Below are 6,443 nucleotides of genomic sequence, written 5' to 3'. Positions count from 1 at the left end.
AGAAGTTGGAAAAAGTGACAAATGTCAGAAAAAGAAAAAAATTGACAAATACATCGGAAAAAGTGACAAAAACGTCGAAAATGAAAAAAGAAACGTTGAAAAAAAAGTTAAAATTTAAATGACGGGAAGACAACGAAAGGGTTAATAGACAGGACAGCTTTAGACTGGAAAGGGGGGGGGGAGAGAGGGGGAAGACATGCAGTATATGGCTGCAGGTCGGACTCGAACCCTGCGCCGCTGCGCTGAAGACTAAGCCTCTGTAAATGGACGCCTGCTCTCCAAGGTGAGTTACCCAGGCGCCTGGAATAGCCTACATTTGACAGACGGGTTAATGAAATCGATTCATTTCTTTGTCAAATTTGAGGGCAGATTTAATTCCATTTGGCCCACAAACAAAATCTGTGGTCAACTGTATGCTGTAGATTATATTTGGCCTCATGGCTCCAATAAATGAAGCCTGCTTATGATTTGTAAATACATACTGACCGAAAACTGTGTGCTGATTTTTAAAGATCATACTGTCTGTAGGCTACAATAGTGGAACATAGTCATACACAATCTAGTCTTCTGTTGTGGTTATTTGGTTGTGTTTGGAGTTATTTTTTTTTTTCTGATTATATTTTCCACACAAATGTCCACAGTTACAGTAGTAGCCTATAGCCAAACAAGCCAGACCCACATCAAGATGTTGGGTCTGGCAACTCACCATTGGCAGGGCTCAATCCGAGGGGCGGGATAAACGGTCTTTGAATTTCCCTCTGCACGCAATAGGATAGCGCTACAACCAGGCAGAGCAACGAAGATGGCAGCAGAGCTAGTTGATAGATTCAACTTTTCATTTTTGCCGCATCCAGTCGGCAAAACTCCGAACACATCTTCCTTTTTTAAGAATGATTTCAGTGCCGTTCTTTGTTCTTTTCTCAAAGAAAAGCTGAACTCCAAGTCTTCCAGAAGACCGCTGTTCCTAGCAGCAGCAGCAGCAGCAGCCATAAGCCCCGCCCACCGACTCTATACACGATGTGATTGGCCTGACCAGAGTTTGGTTTTTCCAGCTCGCAAGGCAACGGAGAGTGCCTTGCCCCTGGCTGAAAATTAAATTTGCTGCGGCTAGGGTGCGTCTAGATTTCTAGGCTAGCAGTAGTATTGATTGGGGCTATTAAAAGCCAGCAATTGCCTTTAGTTTGAAGTACTGCTGAGATAAACTTCCCAAAAATGGAAGGAAGCTGTTCAGTGTAGAAACAGTTCTAAACTTTAGTAGCTACTTTGTGCTAAACTAAGTATTTTCACTCACTGATTCATAAATCAATCATATATTTAGGAATTGCTTTAGTAAAATTGTAACATGTTCATTTTCTTTCATTTTATTAGGGTCAGTATGTGATTGTTTTGAGGGGCAGCACCTTGCAATAATCTCTTATATGAATATGGAAACTAGTTTTCTTCACCAGCACTAGAGGGAGGCATTTGACTGTAAATGAAGAAAATGCTAAACACTTATTAATGAACTAACAACCTGACTTGTTCTCTCCTCAGGAATCTTTTATGGAAGATATCATGAAGTCAAAGACACAGAGAGGGTACACTTGATTTAATATATGAATCCACTGAAAGCCAAACCAACCAAACACAGCTCAAATCTTCCTCTCTCCTCTCTGTTAGTGTTTACTATTAATACTTGTGACCACAGGTTGGCTGTGACCACAGCCTCACCTGCAGCTCATTTCCCTGCCTTCACCGAGCTTCCTCTCTTTATTTGACTACATCTGAATGCACCAACAACTTCTAAAAAAAACCCACAAACGTGAAGAATTCAGCCAGATGCGTCCAAGCTTTCAGAACAGGATGAATGCAAAAACATCTTGCCTGGTTTTCAATAAAGTGGACATTTATTGCCTGGTGTACCAAATTCCACAGCTGTCCAGAGTGAGGTCATCCTATTGAACAAACTGTGTCACCTTGAAGCACACACACACACAAAAAAAACACACAGTGGCATCTGGCATGACGCCTGGCCTTCCTCAGTATTGTGTGACTATGTTGATGAGAGGCTGGACGGCGTCACAGCAGGCCGAAGGGCACCGCTGACCCACGATTTGGGTCGGGGCTGCGCTAATCTTGTGACCAGCCGCCCCTCCTTCCTCTTTACCCCTCATCATCTATCACCTCCTCCCCCCTTCTTGTACCACTCATTCAAACCATCTCAACCTCCGTACCCCACTACCCGACCCCTTCATCCTTTCTGTGCCCTGCTCCCCCTCCGCCCTCCTTTATTTGAATCCCACTTCCATTAGCTCATAAAAAAACACACACACACACACACACACACACACACACACACACACATCTTCACTCTGCATTGCTCTGATGCACTCACTTACATGCACCAACACACAAACTTACACGCAAAAAGACATGCACCCCTTCAGGAAGCTTTCTTTCTCTTTAAACATTTTCTTGAGCTGAACATCTTTCCTTTATGTGTCCACCATGATCTTTTGACCTGGAGACAAAGGCCTCTTTATGAAAGGGAAATACCCGAGACATACAGCAGAGTGTTCACATATCATCGTGTCCGCATCATGTCCTACATCAATCTCTGAGCTCTTCTGCTGCAGGAAAGGCTTTTTAATATGATCCTCCATATTCCAGGAAACCTGTAAACCTTTTCATTTTATCACCTTATAAAGTGATAACCTGATTTGGCAAATTTGTAGCAAACAATTACCTAATTTACACACCCAGCAGACATGGAGTAACATTAGCATCCATTCAGAGTCTTGTTTCTGGCCACCTAAGGATTGTAAGTCCAATACGTCTTCTAATTCTACTGTAGCTGTTTTGGTATCCAGAAGCTCTAGAGGGACATATCTGGCTCTTTAGCTGCTAAATGCTCCACTGTGTTTACCAGCTAGTCGCTAACTTGTCTGTCTTTCGTTTGGTGCTGGGCAGGTGGCATACAGTCAAGTATACACTACCGGTTTTAGAACACCCCAATTCTTTTCGTTTTTTATTGAAATTTTAGCAGTTCAAGTCCAATGAATAGCTTGAAATGGTACAAAGGTAAGTGGTGAACTGCCTGAGGTTAAAAAAAAGTAAGGTTACCCAAAACTGAAAAATAATGTACATTTCAGAATTTTACAAAAAGGCCTTTTTCAGGGAACAAGAAATGGGTTAACAACGTAAAGCTGTTCTGCAGCAATGGAGGTTGATCAAGCTTTGAAAGTTGGTGCTACCAATTCCCACAGGTGTTCACACTTGTCTGGATTACTTACAACCCCCTCTGCTTGTATAAAAGTATTGTTGGAACACACTGTGGTACCATACCCTCGTGAGCATTATTTGAACAGTATTGTACTGCAGAAAGTAGTGTGTTGCTATAAAAATGGCGGGAAAAAGGTAATTAACAATGGAAGAGAGACAGACCATCATAACACTTAAGAATGTTGGTCTTTCCTACAGAGAAATTGCGAAGAAAGTCAAGGTGTCAGTGAGTACAGTATTCTTCACCATCAAAAGGCACTTAGAAACTGGGGGAAACTCTGACAGGAAGAGGTCTGGCAGACCCAAAGCCACAACAGAATCAGAAGACAAGTTTCTGAGAGTCAACAGCTTGCGTGATAGGCGGCTCACAGGACAACAGCTTCAAGCTCAGCTTAATAGTGGTCGTAATAAGCAAGCTCAGTTTCAACTTTAAAGAGAAGACTTCGAGCTGCAGGTTTGATAGGTCGATTAGCAGCAAGAAAGCCATTGCTAAGACGTCAGAATAAGAAAAAGAGGCTTGCCTGGGCCAAGAAACATCGTCAATGGACTACTGAAGACTGGAAGAAGGTGCTATGGACTGATGAATCAAAATTTGAATTCTTCGGTTCATCACGCAGGATTTTTGTACGCCGTCGAGTAGGCGAAAGGATGGTTCCTCAGTGTGTGACATCAACTGTCAAACATGGAGGAGGAGTAAGCATGATGGTCTGGGGCTGTTTTGCTGGATCCAGGGTCGGTGATTTGTACAGAGTGAAAGGCACCCTGAACCAAAACGGCTACCACAGCATTTTGCAGCACCATGCAGTACCCTCTGGTATGCGCCTAGTTGGTCAGGGGTTCATCCTAAAGCAAGATAATGACCCAAAACATAAGTCCAAGCTATGACAGAACTACCTTAGCAAAAAAGAACAAGATGGTAAGCTTAAAAACATGGAGTGGCCAGCACAGTCACCAGACTTAAACCCCATTGAGCTGGTTTGGGATGAACTGGACAGAAAAGTGAAAGCAAAGCAACCTACAAGTACCTCACATTTATGGGAACTTCTGCAACAGAGTTGGGAAGAACTTTCTGAAGAATATTTAATTTCCATTGTAGAAAGAATGCCACGAGTGTGTTCAGCTGTTATATCTGCCAAAGGGGGCTACTTTGATGAGTCAAAAATTTAGAATACATTTTGGTTTATAAATTGATTCCATGATTTCTTTTTTAACTTAAATTGTTCATGTGTTCTATTCTTTCATTTCAGAGTACAGTAAGACATTGAACTGCATGAATTTCAATAAAAACCTGGAAAAATTGGGGTGTTCTAAAGCTTGTCACCGGTAGTGTATGTGAGCTTTTTACTGAAAACAGCTGCCTGTTGCAGCTGGACGAGAGCAGTGAATGTGAACCGAGACAGGAAAGGTGTGGGCTGTAAAACCAAATCAATGAGCTTAAGGGCCCTAAAACAATCAGCGCTGCTGAGTTGGGTGATGTGTATCAGTAGGTATGTTGCTACAAGCCACACCTTTTTTACATTACTCAACCATTTTATCCACTGTATAAAATTATAAAATATTGATTAGTGCAGTTTGAATCTTTCAGGAAGTGTCCGCACAAGATAAGCAGCGATATCAATGAGTTAGATAGAACATATACAACACAAGATCAGAATCACCCAAATATATGAAAATAAAATAAAATATCACAAGATGGCACCTTACAGCTACATTGTGTAAGAATTTCTCCCATCTAGTGGTTAAATTGTATATTACAACCAACTGAATATTACTTTCTAGCCCCTCCCATTCTGATCGCGTTTTAACTCTATTCCGATAGACTAATTCTAATGTATACCCCAAAACATCAGCAGCCAAAAGAGGGAACAATTTCGGCTGCAATGTTTTAAATTCCGAGAAAGAGACTAATTTAATTGTTCAATTAACTGTGGCTCTCTGGGATTTGGATCTCTCAGTAGGTGTACAGTAGTTAATGGAATAGTTCAACATTTCGGGAATTCACTTTCTTGTGGAGAGTTAGACGTGCAATCCAATGCCACTGTTGTGCCTGTATAATTATGTTAAATATGAAGCTACTGCCAGAGATCGTTAGTTTAGCTAGGCATACAGGCTGCAAACAGTATAGCCTGGCCTCCACTGCTCTCAGCCAAGAAATGGTAGGCAGATTTGTCACCTTTGATAAGAGCCAGGCTAGCTGTTTCCCCTTGTGTCCAGCCTTTGTGCTAAGATAAGCCATCAGCCTCCTTGTTCTAGCTTCATGCTTATTCTCTATGAAACTAGCAGATAAAAAAAAAAAATCAGCACATTATCCTCATGTCTAACCGAGCACTGCCAATATCATTAGAGGGGTTGGTTCAATGTATTCATGAGAGGAACTGAGGGTGTTGGACAGCCATGCACCACTACAGTGCTCTTGAGCAACCCAGAAAACCTCTACCTGATCTGCTCTGCCGCTGACCCGTGACTCTAACCTCTCTGTGGAATGCATGGCTGTAAAAAGCCTGTAAAGTTATTTTACTCTCTATCTCTCTTGACCCTCCTTCACCTGCTTCAATTCTTCTCTCCTCCTCTTTCCAGCCACCCCCACCCCACCTCTCCTCTGCTCCTGAACTGTGGCCACTCTGTAAAAGACCCCAAACGCAGCAGATGTGTGACGGCCGACACCGTGAACAGCTGTCAGCTCTTATATCAGCTTCTGTTCAACCCCACACAGCAACCTGCAGTATATAAACTCCACACAACCATCGGCAACAGTTGTGGCACACATTTCAAGGGGGAAATCCAACCTGCCTGTAGGGAAAGGCAAAAGTTTTTTGTTTTTTTTTCAGTTTTTTTTGTGCAAATGAAAAATCGGAATTCACCTTGATATCTAGAAAACTGAGGATCAATTTGATTAAATCTAATTACATGTCCTGAATACGTAATATCCTTCACATCTGCAGCTACATACATATTCAGTCTTGCAAACCCTTTTACCAGTCCTTTTCTCTTTATCAATCAGATAAAGCCTGAGTAAATCTTGAATTAAGTCTTGAGTCATACAAATAGGGAGTACAAGAGCACAATAGCTCCTATTTGATTTAAATATTATCCAAGTCAAAGCAAGATTACTTGTTTTGGGAACTATTCAAGAAAGAGAGAAGGTCTTTCAAAGACAAAATAATTAATTGGTCACTCTGTCA

The sequence above is a fragment of the Perca fluviatilis genome, chromosome 19 (assembly GCF_010015445.1).
Source record: "Perca fluviatilis chromosome 19, GENO_Pfluv_1.0, whole genome shotgun sequence".
Classification (NCBI taxonomy): Eukaryota; Metazoa; Chordata; class Actinopteri; order Perciformes; family Percidae; genus Perca; species Perca fluviatilis.
Note: the sequence above shows the minus strand (reverse complement) of the source record.